The sequence below is a fragment of the Panulirus ornatus genome, chromosome 42 (assembly GCF_036320965.1).
Source record: "Panulirus ornatus isolate Po-2019 chromosome 42, ASM3632096v1, whole genome shotgun sequence".
Classification (NCBI taxonomy): Eukaryota; Metazoa; Arthropoda; class Malacostraca; order Decapoda; family Palinuridae; genus Panulirus; species Panulirus ornatus.
In genome coordinates this window covers 18,862,369-18,876,449 of record NC_092265.1, presented here as the reverse complement: position 1 = coordinate 18,876,449, position 14,081 = coordinate 18,862,369, and the positions used below count along the sequence as shown (strand labels likewise).

The following is a 14,081-nucleotide window of genomic DNA, read 5'->3' as shown; positions in this document are numbered from 1 at the left end:
GGGGTTGACGTGCTGTCAGTGGATTGAATCAAGGCATGTGAAGCGTCCGGGGTAAACCATGGAAAGCTGTGTAGGTATGTATATTTGCGTGTGTGGACGTGTGTATGTACATGTGTATGGGGAGGGTTGGGCCATTTCTTTCGTCTGTTTCCTTGCGCTACCTCGCAAACGCGGGAGACAGCGACAAAGTATAAAAAAAAAAAAAAATAAATAAATATATATATATATATATATATATATATATATATATATATATTCTTTCTTTCTTTTCTTTTAAACTATTCGCCATTTCCCGCATTAGCGAGGTAGCGTTAAGAACAGAGGACTGGGCCTTTTTTGGAATATCCTCACCTGGCCCCCCCTGTTCCTTCTTTTGGAAAAAAAAAAAAAAAAAAAAAAAAAAAAAAAGAGAGGGGAGAATTTCCAGCCCCCCGCTCCCTCCCCTTTTAGTTGCCTTCTACGACACGCAGGGAATACGTGGGAAGTATTCTTAATCCCCTATCCCAGGGATTAAATATATATATATATATATATATATATATATATATATATATATATATATATATATTTTTTTTTTTTTTTTTTTTTAATACTTTGTCGCTGTCTCCCGCGTTTGCGAGGTAGCGCAAGGAAACAGACGAAAGAAATGGCCCAACCCCCCCCCCCATACACATGTACATACACACGTCCACACACGCAAATATACATACCTACACAGCTTTCCATGGTTTACCCCAGACGCTTCACATGCCTTGATTCAATCCACTGACAGCACGTCAACCCCTGTATACCACATGACTCCAATTCACTCTATTCCTTGCCCTCCTTTCACCCTCCTGCATGTTCAGGCCCCGATCATACAAAATCTTTTTCACTCCATCTTTCCACCTCCAATTTGGTCTCCCTCTTCTCCTCGTTCCCTCCACCTCCGACACATATATCCTCTTGGTCAATCTCTCCTCACTCATTCTCTCCATGTGCCCAAACTATTTCAAAACACCCTCTTCTGCTCTCTCAACCACGCTCTTTTTATTTCCACACATCTCTCTTACCCTTACGTTACTTACTCGATCAAACCACCTCACACCACACATTGTCCTCAAACATCTCATTTCCAGCACATCCATCCTCCTGCGCACATCTCTATCCATAGCCCACGCCTCGCAACCATACAACATTGTTGGAACCACTATTCCCTCAAACATACCCATTTTCGCTTTCCGAGATAATGTTCTCGACTTCCACACATTTTTCAAGGCTCCCAAAATTTTCGCCCCCTCCCCCACCCTATGATCCACTTCCGCTTCCATGGTTCCATCCGCTGACAGATCCACTCCCAGATATCTAAAACACTTCACTTCCTCCAGTTTTTCTCCATACAAACTCACCTCCCAATTGACTTGACCCTCACCCCTACTGTACCTAATAACCTTGCTCTTATTCACATTTACTCTCAACTTTCTTCTTCCACACACTTTACCAAACTCAGTCACCAGCTTCTGCAGTTTCTCACATGAATCAGCCACCAGCGCTGTATCATCAGCGAACAACAACTGACTCACTTCCCAAGCTCTCTCATCCCCAACAGACTTCATACTTGCCCCTCTTTCCAGGACTCTTGCATTTACCTCCCTTACAACCCCATCCATAAACAAATTAAACAACCATGGAGACATCACACACCCCTGCCGCAAACCTACATTCACTGAGAACCAATCACTTTCCTCTCTTCCTACACGTACACATGCCTTACATCCTCGATAAAAACTTTTCACTGCTTCTAACAACTTGCCTCCCACACCATATATTCTTAATACCTTCCACAGAGCATCTATCAACTCTATCATATGCCTTCTCCAGATCCATAAATGCTACATACAAATCCATTTGCTCTTCTAAGTATATATATATATATATATATATATATATATATATATATATATATGCAACTAAAAGGGGTGGGAGCGGGTGGCTGGAAATCCTCCACTCTCCTTTTTTTTTTTTTTTTTCCTCAAAAGAGGGAACAGAGAAGGGGGCCAGGTGAGGATATTCCCTCAAAGGCCTAGTCCTCTGTTCTCAATGCTACATCGCTAATGCAGGAAATTGCGAATAGTGTGAAAGATATATATATATATATATATATATATATATATATATATATATATATATATATATATATATATATATATATATATATGTGTGTGTGTGTGTGTATATATATGTATTAAGAATATATGGTGTGGGAGGCAAGTTGTTACAAGCAGTGAAAAGTTTTTATCGAGGATGTAAGGCATGTGTACGTGTAGGAAGAGAGGAAAGTGACTGGTTCTCAGGGGTGTGTGAAGTCTCCATGGTTGTTTAATTTGTTTATGGATGGGGTTGTTAGGGAGGTGAATGCAAGAGTTTTGGAAAGAGGGGCAAGTATGAAGTCTGTTGAGGATGAGAGAGCTTGGGATGTGAGTCAGTTGTTGTTCGCTGATGATACAGCGCTGGTGGCTGATTCATGTGAGAAACTGCAGAAGCTGGTGACTGAGTTTGGTAAAGTGTGTGAAAGAAAAAAGTTAAGAGTAAATGTGAATAAGAGCAAGGTTATTAGGTACAGTAGGGTTGAGGGTCAAGTCAATTGGGAGGTGAGTTTGAATGGAGAAAAACTGGAGGAAGTGAAGTGTTTTAGATATCTGGGAGTGGATCTGGCAGCGGATGGAAACATGGAAGCGGAAGTGGATCATAGGGTGGGGGAGGGGGCGAAAATTCTGGGAGCCTTGAAGAATGTGTGGAAGTCGAGAACATTATCTCGGAAAGCAAAAATGGGTATGTTTGAAGGAATAGTGGTTCCAACAATGTTGTATGGTTGCGAGGCGTGGACTATGGATAGAGTTGTGCGCAGGAGGATGGATGTGCTGGAAATGAGATGTTTGAGGACAATGTGTGGTGTGAGGTGGTTTGATCGAGTAAGTAACGTAAGGGTAAGAGAGATGTGTGGAAATAAAAAGAGCGTGGTTGAGAGAGCAGAAGAGAGTGTTTTGAAATGGTTTGGTCACATGGAGAGAATGAGTGAGGAAAGATTGACCAAGAGGATATATGTGTCGGAGGTGGAGGGAACGAGGAGAAGAGGGAGACCAAATTGGAGGTGGAAAGATGGAGTGAAAAAGATTTTGTGTGATCGGGGCCTGAACATGCAGGAGGGTGAAAGGAGGGCAAGAAATAGAGTGAATTGGAGCGATGTGGTATGCCGGGGTTGACGTGCTGTCAGTGGATTGAATCAAGGCATGTGAAGTGTCTGGGGTAAACCATGGAAAGCTGTGTAGGTATGTATATTTGCGTGTGTGGACGTATGTATATACATGTGTATGGGGGTGGGTTGGGCCATTTCTTTCGTCTGTTTCCTTGCGCTACCTCGCAAACTCGGGAGACGACAAAACAAAAAAAAACAAAAAAAAAATATATATATATATACAAATATATATATATATATATATATATATATATATATATATATATATATATATATATATATCCTCCCCTCCTTGTATTTTTAACTTTCTAAAAAATGGGAAACAGAAGGAGTCACGCAGGGAGTGCTCATCCTCCTCGTAGACTCAGATTGGGGTGTCTAAATGTGTGTGTATGTAACAAAGATGTGAAAAAAGGAGAGATAGGTAGTATGTTTCAGGAAAGGAACCTGGATGTTTTGGCTCTGAGTGAAACGAAGCTCAACGGTAAAGGGGAAGAGCGGTTTAGGAATGTCTTGGGAGTAAAGCCAGGGGTTAGTGAGAGGACAAGAGCAAGGGAAGGAGTAGCAGTACTCCTGAAACAGGAGTGGTGGGAGTATGTGATAGAATGTAAGAAAGTAAATTCTCGATTAATATGGGTAAAACTGAAAGTTGATGGAGAGAGATGGGTGATTATTGGTGCATATGCACCTGGGCATGAGAAGAAAGATCATGAGAGGCAAGTGTTTTGGGAGCAGCTGAATGAGTGTGTTAGTGGTTTTTATGCACGCGAAGGGGTTATAGTGATGGGTGATTTGAATGCAAAGGTGAGTAATGTGGCAGTTGAGGGAATAATTCATGTGAGAAACTGCAGAAGCTGGTGACTGAGTTTGGTAAAGTGTGTGAAAGAAGAAAGTTAAGAGTAAATGTGAATAAGAGCAAGGTTATTAGGTACAGTAGGGTTGAGGGTCAAGTCAATTGGGAGGTAAGTTTGAATGGAGAAAAACTGGAGGAAGTAAAGTGTTTTAGATATCTGGGAGTGGATCTGGCAGCGGATGGAACCATGGAAGCGGAAGTGGATCATAGGGTGGGGGAGGGGGCGAAAATTCTGGGAGCCTTGAAGAAGTGTGGAAGTCTAGAGCATTATCTCGGAAAGCAAAAATGGGTATGTTTGAAGGAATAGTGGTTCCAACAATGTTGTATGGTTGCGAGGCATGGGCTATGGATAGAGTTGTGCGCAGGAGGATGGATGTGCTGGAAATGAGATGTTTGAGGACAATGTGTGGTGTAGAGGTGGTTTGATCGAGTAAGTAATGTAAGGGTAAGAGAGATGTGTGGAAATAAAAAGAGCGTGGTTGAGAGAGCAGAAGAGGGTGTTTTGAAATGGTTTGGGCACATGGAGAGAATGAGTGAGGAAAGATTGACCAAGAGGATATATGTGTCGGAGGTGGAGGGAACGAGGAGAACAGGGAGACTAAATTGGAGGTGGAAAGATGGAGTGAAAAAGATTTTGTGTGATCGGGGCCTGAACATGCAGGAGGGTGAAGGAGGGCAAGGAATGGAGTGAATTGGATCGATGTGGTATACCAGGGTTGACGTGCTGTCAGTGGGTTGAATCAGGGCATGTGAAGCGTCTGGGGTAAACCATGGAAAGCTGTGTAGGTATGTATATTTGCACGTGTGGACGTATGTATATACATGTGTATGGGGGTGGGTTTGGCCATTTCTTTCATCTGTTTCCTTGCACTACCTCCCAAATGCGGGAGACAGCGACAAAGCAAAAAAAAAAAAAAAAAAAAAAAATATTCCTATGAGTCCACAGATAAAATGAAACAAGAAAAGTTCCCAAGTGCACTTTCGTGCAATAATCGCATAATCAGGGGAGATACAAGAGAGAAATATAACAGTCAGTTGATATCCATCGAAGAGCTGTGGTTTAGGTGCATTATTACATGACAGCTAGAGACTGTGAACGAATGGGGCCTTTGTTGTCTTTTCCTAGGGCTACCTCGCAAATATGAAGGGGGAGGGGGTTGTTATTCCATGTGTGGCGGGGTGGCGATGGGAATAAATAAAGGTAGGCAGTATGAATTATGTACATGTGTATATATGTATATGTCTGTGTATGTATACATATGTGTACATTGAGATGTATAGGTATGTATATTCGCGTGTGTGGACGTGTATATATATATACATGTGTATATGGGTGGGTTGGTCCATTCTCTCGTCTGTTTCCTTGCGCTACCTCGCTAAAGCGGGAGACAGCGACAAAGCAAAATCAATAAATATATATATATATGGGAGCGGGAGGGCTGGAAACCATCCCCCTCCTTATATTTTAACTTTCCAAACGGGGAAAAAGAAGGAGTCACGCAACGAATGCTCATCCTCCTCGAAGGCTCAGATTGGAGTGTCTAAATGTGTGCGGACGTAACCAAGATGAGAAAAAACGAGAGATAGGTAGTATGTTTCAGGAAAGGAGCCTGGATGTTTTGCCTCTAAATGAAACGAAGCTCAATGGTAAAGGGGAAGAGTGGTTTAGGAAGGTCTTGGGAATAAAGTCAGGGGTTAGTGAGAGGACAAGAGCAAGGGAAGGAGTAGCACTACTCCTGAAACAGGAGTGGTGGGAGTATGTGATAAGAGTGTAAGAAAGTAAACTCTAGATTGATATAGGTAAAACTGAAAGTGGATGGAGAGAGATGGGTGATTATGTGATAGAGTGTAAGAAAGTAAACTCTTGATTGATATGGGTAAAACTGAAAGTGGATGGAGAGAGATGGGTGATTATTGATGCATATGCTCCTGGTCATGGGAAGAAGTTAATGAGAGGCAAGTGTTTTGGGAGCAGCTGAGTGACTGTGTTAGTAGTTTTGGTGCACGATACCAGGTTATAGTGATGGGTGACTTGAATGCAAAGATGAGTAATGTGGAAGTTGGGGGAATAAATGGTGTACATGGGGTCTTCAGTGTTGTAAAAGGAAATGGTGAAGAGCGTATAGATTTATGTGCTGAAAAAGGACTGGTGATAGGGAATACCTGCTTTAAAAAGAGAGATATACACAAGTATACATATGTAAGTAGGAGAGATGGCCAGAGAGCATTATTGGATTACGTGATAAGTGATAGGTGCGAGAAAGAGACTTTTGGAAGTAAATGTGCTGAGAGGTGCAACTGGAGGGATGTATGATCATTATCTTGTGGAGGCGAAGGTGAAGATTTGTACAGGTTTTCAGAAAAGAAGAGAAAATGTTGGGGTGAAAAGAGTGGTGAGGGTAAGTGAGCTTCTGAAGGAGACTTGTGAGAGGAACTACAAAGAGAAACTGAGTACAGAATGGAGAAAGGTGAGAAGAAAGGATGTGAGGGAAGTGGGGGAGGAATGGGATGTATTTAGGGAAACAGTGATGGCTTGCACAAAAGATGCTTGTGGCATGAGAAGTGTGGGAGGTGGGCACATCAGAAAGGGTAGTGAGTGGTGGGATGAAGAAGTAAGATTATTAATGAAAATGAAGTGAGAGACACTTGGACGATTTTTGCAGGGAAATAATGTAAATGAGTGGGAGATGTATAAAAGAAAGAGACAGGAGGTTAAGAGAAAGGTGCAGGAGGTGAAAAAGAGGGCAAATGAAAGATGCAGTGAGAGAGTATCATCAAATTTTAGGGAGAATAAAATGATGTTTTGGAAGGAGGTAAATAAAGTGCATAAGACAAGGAAACAAATGGGAACTTCAGTGAAGGGGGTTAGTGGGGAGGTGATAACAATTAGTGGTGATGTAAGGAGATGGAGTGGGTATTTTGAAGGTTTGTTGAAAAATTTGATGATACAGTGGCAGATATAGGGTGTTTTGGTCGAGGTGGTATGCAAAGTGAGAGGGTTAGGGAGAATGATTTGGGAAACAGAGAAGAGGTAGTAAAAGCTTTACGGAAGATGAAAGCTAGCAAGGCAGCGTGTTTGGATGGTATTGCAGCGGAATTTATAAAAAAAGGAGGGACTGTATTGTTGACTGGTTGGTAAGGTTACTTAATGTATGTATCACTCATGGTGAGGTGCCTAAGGATTGGCAGAATGCTTGCATAGTGCCATTGTACAAAGGCAAAGGGGATAAGAGTGAGTGCTCAAATTACAGAGGTATAAGTTTGTTGAGTATTCCTGGTAAATTATATGGGAGGGTATTGATTGAGAGGGTGAAGGCATGTACAGAGCATCAGATTGGGGAAGAGCAGTGTGGTTTCAGAAGTGGTAGAGGATGTGTGGATCAGGTGTTTCCTTTGAAGAATGTATGTGAGAAATACTTAGAAAAGCATATGGATTTGTATGTAGCATTTATGGATCTGGAAAAGGCATATGATAGTGCTGATAGAGATACTCTGTGGAAGGTACTAAAAATATATAGTGTGGGAGGCAAGATGTTAGAAGCAGTGAAAAGTTTTTATCAAGGATGTAAGGCATGTGTATGTGTAGGAAGAGAGGAAAGTGATTGGTTCTCAGTGAATGTAGGTTTGCGGCAGGGGTGTGTAATGTCTCTATGGTTGCTGAATCTGTTTATGGATGGGGTTGTTAGGGAGGTGAATGCAAGAGTTTTGGAAAGAGGGGCAAGTATGCAGTCTGTTGTGGATGAAAGATCTTGGGAAGTGAGTCAGTTGTTGTTCACTGATGATACAGCGCTGGTGGCTGATTCGGGTGAGAAACTGCAGAAGCTGGTGACTGAGTTTGGTAAAGTGTGTGAAAGAAGAAAGTTGAGAGTAAATGTGAATAAGAGCAAGGTTATTAAGTATAGCAGGGTTGAGGGAGAAGTCAACTGGGAGGTAAGTTTGCATGGAGAAAAACTGGAGGAAGTGAAGTGTTTTAGATATCTGGGAGTGGATTTGGCAACAGATGGAACCATGGAAGCGGAAGTAAATCATAGGGTGGGGGAGGGGGCGAAAATCCTGGGAGCCTTGAAGAATGTGTGGAAGTCGAGAACATTATCTCAAAAAGCAAAAATGAGCATGTTTGAAGGAATAGTGGTTCCAACAATGTTATATGGTTGTGAGGCGTGGGCTATGGATAGAGTTGTGCGGAGGTGGGTGGATGTGCTGGAAATGAGATGTTTGAGGACAATATGTGGTGTGAGGTGGTTTGATCGAGTAAGTAATGATAGGGTAAGATAGATGTGTGGTAATAAGAAGAGTGTGGCTGAGAGAGCAAAAGAGGGTGTTTTGAAAATGTTTGGTCACAAGGAGAGAATGAGTGAGGAAAGATTGACCAAGAGGATATATCTTTCAGTGGTGGAGGGAACGAGGAGAAGTGGGAGACCAAATTGCAGGTGGAAAGATGGAATGAAAAAGATTTTGAGTGATTGGGGCCTGAACATGCAGTAGGGTGAAAGGTGTGCAAGGAATAGAGTGAATTGGAACGATGTGGGATACTGGGGTCGACGTGCTGTCAATGGATTGAACCAGGGCATGTGAAGCGTCTGGGGTAAACCATGAAAAGTTCTGTGGGGCCTGGATGTGGAAAGGGAGCTGTGGTTTCGGTGCATTATTAAATGAGTGCTAGAGACTGAGTGTGAACGAATGTGGCCTTGGTTGTGTTTTCCTAGCGCTACCTCGCGCACATGAGGGGGGAGGGGTTAGTTATATTTATGTGTGGCGGGGTGACGATGGGAATGAATAAAGGCAGACAGTATGAATTATGTACATGTGTATATACGTGTACATAATTCATAATACTCTCCTTGTATTTTATTTTTCCAAGAGGGGAAACAGAAGAAGGAGTCATGCGGGGAGTGCTCATCCTACTCGAAGGCTAAGATTGGGGTGTCTAAATGTGTTTGATGTAACCAAGATGAGAAAAAAGGAGAGATAGGTAGTATGTTTCAGGAAAGGAACCTGGATGTTTTGGCTCTGAGTGAAACGAAGCTCAAGGGTAAAGGGGAAGAGTGGTTTGGGAATGTCTGGCGAGTAAAGTCAGGGCTTAGTGAGAGGATGAGATCAAGGGAAGGAGTAACACTACTCCTGAAACAGGAGTGGTGGGAGTATGTGATACAGTGTAAGAAAGTAAACTCTAGATTGATATGGGTAAAACTGAAAGTGGATGGAGAGAGATGGGTGATTATTGGTGCATATGCACCTGGGAATGAGAAGAAAGATCATGAGAGGCAAGTGTTTTGGGAGCAGCTGAGTGAGTGTGTTCCTAGTTTTGATGCACGAGACCGGGTTATAGTGATGGGTGATTTGAATGCAAAGGTGAGTAATGTGGCAGTTGAGGGAATAACTGATGTAAATGGGGTGTTCAGTGTTGTAAATGGAAATGGTGAAGAGCTTGTAGATTTATGTGCTGAAAAAGGACTGGTGATTGGGAATACCTGGTTTAAAAAGAGAGATATACATAAGTTTCTTTTCTTTTCTTTCAAACTATTCGCCATTTCCCGCATTAGCGAGGTAGCGTTAAGAACAGAGGACTGGGCCTTGAGGGAATACCCTCACCTGGCCCAATTCCCTGTTCCTTCTTTTGGAAAATCAAAAAAAAAAAAAAAAAAAACGAGCAGGGAGGATTTCCAGCCCCCCCACTCCCTCCCCTTTTAGTCGCCTTCTACGACACGCAGGGAATACGTGGGAAGTATTCTTTCTCCCCTATATTTCAATATAATCACATACTTATTCAAAGATAATTGACTATTTGTTCAAAATTTGTACAGTATCACAATGCATTTGATGGAGGTTAAAAAAAATAGCCATTTTCTTGAAAAGAAAAAAAATTAAAGGTTAGCTTTAACTCTATCTCTCAACAGTATATCTTGCATTTCCAGAAGACTCTGTTCAAGAGCCTCACGGAAAGTGGCTGAATCAGTTTCAGGAGAGGAGTTGAAAGCTGAAGTCACGAAGAAAATTGCATCACTTCGAGGATTGTAACAACACCCATAGCCGTCAGGTACAAGTGGGCCAAAGCACATAAAGGCCTCACAACGAGCAGGAACCTGACTAGTGGACAGACGCATATGTGAGCTGCGTAAATACCCAACATCCATGAAGAGGGTTGGTACATCCATTCCAGCTTCAATAGCAGCTAACTTCAGCCCAAGAAGGTGGCGGTCAACTCCAAGTCCATTCACAGCATCCTTCACATAGTTTTTGTGTGCTTCAATTGCACTACGCAAAGCAGCTGTCTTTTCATTAACTGGGAGCTCCTTATCAAGCATTGCTTTAGCAAAGGTAACAGATTCAACTGAACAAGAGCGGATTGTCTCTGTGCAACCATAAAGAAACTTTCTTGTTGATGCTGATTCATAGTGGGCACCTGGTTCATTATGTATTCTATAAAAGGCTAACTGGATGGCCATCTGTATAAAGCTGTCTGGACTTAGCTTTTGCGATTTGTTGAAGTTCTTACCAAAGCCTGTGAACTTGAAGCAAGTCATCTCTAGGTCACCAACCAAACTTTCTAGAGCAACTTTTGCCTCTTCGATATCCTGCTTAAGATCAGGATTTATATTAAACATCAAACGTTGGGGTTTTGAGAGTTCTATTGCTGGAAGCTGCAAATCTTTCTTAACATCAGCCATATAATCCATGATATGATCCATAAGGTTTGCAACTGGAGGTCCTTCTGCTGGAGTGTGTTCATATATACATAAGTATACATATATAAATAGGAGAGATAGTCAGAGAGCTTTATTGGATAACGTGTTAACTGATAGGTGCCCGAAAGAGAGGCTTTTGGATGTTAATGTGTTGAGAGGTGCAACCGGAGGGATGTCTGATCATTATCATGGGGAGGCGAAGGTGAAGATTCGTAGAGGATTTCAGAAAAGAAGAGAGAATGTTGGGGTGAAGAGAGTGGTGACAGTGAGTGAGTTTGGGAAGGAGACTTGTGTGAGGAAGTACCAGGAAAGACTGAGTACAGAATGGAAAAAGGTGAGAACAAAGGACGTAAGGGGAGTGGGGTAGGAATGGGATGTATTTAGGGAAGCTGTGATGGCTTGTGCAAAAGATGCTTGTGGCATAAGAAGCGTGGGAGGTGGGCATATTAGAAAAGAAAGTGAGTGGTGGGATAAAGAAGTAAGATTATTAATGAAAGAGAAGAGAGAGGCATTTGGACGATTTTTGCAGAGAAACAATGCAAATGACTGGGAGATGTGTAAAAGAAAGAGGTAGGAGCTCAAAAGAAAGGTGCAAGAGGTGAAAAAAAGGGCAAATGAGAGTTGGGGTGAGAGAGTATCATTAAATTTAAGGGGGAGAATAAAAAGATGTTTTGGAAGAAGGTAAATAAAGTGCATAAGACGAGGGAAGAAATGGGAACTTCAGTGAAGGGCCCTAATGGGGAGTTGATAACAAGTAGTGGTGATGTGGGAAGGAGATGGAGTGAGTATTTTGAAGGTTTGTTGAATGTGTTTCATGATAGAGTGGCAGATATAGGGTGTATTGGTCGAGGTGGTGTGCAATGTGATAAGGTTAGGAAAAATCATTTGGTAAACGGAGAAGAGGTAGTAAAAGCTTTCCTGAAGATGAAAGCCGGCAAGGCAACGGGTTTGGATGGTACTGCAGTGGAGTTTATTAAAAAAGGGGGTAACTGTATTGTTGACTGGTTGGTAAGGTTATTTAATGTATGTATGACTCATGGTGAGGTGCCTGAGGATTGGTAAAATGCTTGCATAGTGCCATTGTACAAAGGAAAAGGGGATAAAGGTGAGTGCTCAAATTACAGAGGTATAGGTTTGTTGAGTATTCCTGGGATATTATATGGAAGGGTATTGATTGAGAGGGTGAAGGCATGTACAGAGCATCAGATTGGGGAAGAGCAGTGTGGTTTCAGAAGTGGTAGAGGATGTGTGGATCAGGTGTTTCCTTTCAAGAAAGTATGCGAGAAATACTTAGAAAGGCAAATGGATTTGTATGTAGCATTTATGGATCTGGAGAAGGTATATGATAAGAGTTGATATGGATGCTCTGTGGAAGGCATTAATAATATATGGTGTGGGAGGCAAGTTCTTAGAAGCAGTGAAAAGTTTTTATCGAGGATGTAAGGCATGTGTACGTGTAGGAAGAGAGGAAAGTGATTGGTTCTCAGTGAATGTAGGTTTGCGGCAGGGGAGTGTGATGTCTCCATGGTTGTTTAATTTGTTTATGGATGGGGTCGTTAGGGAGGTGAATGCAAGAGTTTTGGAAAGAGGGGAAAGTATGAAGTCTGTTGGGGATGAGAGAGCTTGGGAAGTGAGTCAGTTGTTGTTCGCTGATGATACAGCACTTGTGGCTGATTCATGTGAGAAACTACAGAAGCTGGTGACTGAGTTTGGTAAAGTGTGTGAAAGAAGAAAGTTAAGAGTAAATGTGAATAAGAGCAAGGTTATTAGGTACAGTGGGGTTGATGATCAGGTCAATTGGGAGGTAAGTTTGAATGGAGAAAAACTGGAGGAAGTGAAGTGTTTTAGATATCTGGGAGTGGACTTGGCAGTGGATGGAACCATGGAAGCGGAAGTGAATCATAGGGTGGGGGAGGGGCAAAAATTCTGGTAGCGTTGAAGAATGTGTGGAAGTCGAGAACATTATCTCAGAAACCAAAATGGGTATGTTTGAAGGGATAGTAGTTCCAACGATGCTATATGGTTGCAAGGCCTGGGATATGGATAGAGTTGCGCGGATGAGGGTGGATGTGCTGGAAATGAGATTTTTGAAGACAATATGTGGTGTGAGGTGGTTTGATAGATTAAGTAATAATAGGGTCAGAGATGTGTGGTAATAAAAAGTGTGGATGAGAGAGAAGAGGGAGTTTTGAAATGATTTGTTCATATGGAAAAAATGAGTGATGAAAGATTGACAAAAAGGTTATATGTGTCAGAGGTGGAGGGAACAAGGAGAATAAATTGAGGTTGGAAAGATGGAGTGAAAAAGATTTTGAGTGATTGGGGCCTGAACATGCAAGAGGGTGAAAGGCGTGCAAGGGATTGGAGTGAATTGGAACGATGTGGTATACCGGGGTAGATGTGCTGTCAATGGACTGAACCAGGGAATGTGAAGCGTCTGGGGTAAACCATGGAAATCTCTGTGGGGCCTGGATGTGGAAAGGAAGCAGTGGTTTTGGTGCATTATTACATGACAGCTAGAGACTGAGTGTGAACGAATGTGGCCTTTGTTGTCTTTTCCTAACACTACCTCACACACATGAGGGGAGAGGGGGTTGTTATCTTATGTGTGGCGGGGTGGCGATGGGGATGGATAAAGGTAGATAGTATGAATTATGAAAGAGACAGCGACAAAGCAAAATATACAAAATAATATATATTTATATATATATATATATATATATATATATATATATATATATATATATATATATATATATATATATATATATTTTATTTATTTATTATACTTTGTCGCTGTCTCCCGCGTTTGCGAGGTAGCGCAAGGAAACAGACGAAAGAAATGGCCCAACCCCCCCCCCATACACATGTATATACATACGTCCACACACGCAAATATACATACCTACACAGCTTTCCATGGTTTACCCCAGACGCTTCACATGCCTTGATTCAATCCACTGACAGCACGTCAACCCCGGTATACCACATCGCTCCAATTCACTCTATTCCTTGCCCTCCTTTCACCCTCCTGCATGTTCAGGCCCCGATCACACAAAATCCTTTTCACTCCATCCTTCCACCTCCAATTTGGTCTCCCTCTTCTCCTTGTTCCCTCCACCTCCGACACATATATCTTCTTGGTCAATCTCTCCTCACTCATCCTCTCCATGTGCCCAAACCACTTCAAAACACCCTCTTCTGCTCTCTCAACCACGCTCTTTTTATTTCCACACATCTCTCTTACCCTTACGTTACTCACTCGATCAAACCACCTCACACCACACATTGTCCTCAAACATCTCAT

General features: G+C 42.2%; 1 protein-coding gene and 1 pseudogene across 1 annotated transcript in view; both read right to left on the bottom strand.

The window, feature by feature from the left end:
* Positions 1-14,081, bottom strand: part of LOC139761954 (importin-11-like) — a 127,961-nt gene that overhangs the window by 83,543 nt on the left and 30,337 nt on the right. The gene's annotated exons all lie outside the window — the stretch shown is intronic.
* LOC139761953 (carnitine O-acetyltransferase pseudogene) lies at positions 9,862-10,833 on the bottom strand (annotated as a pseudogene).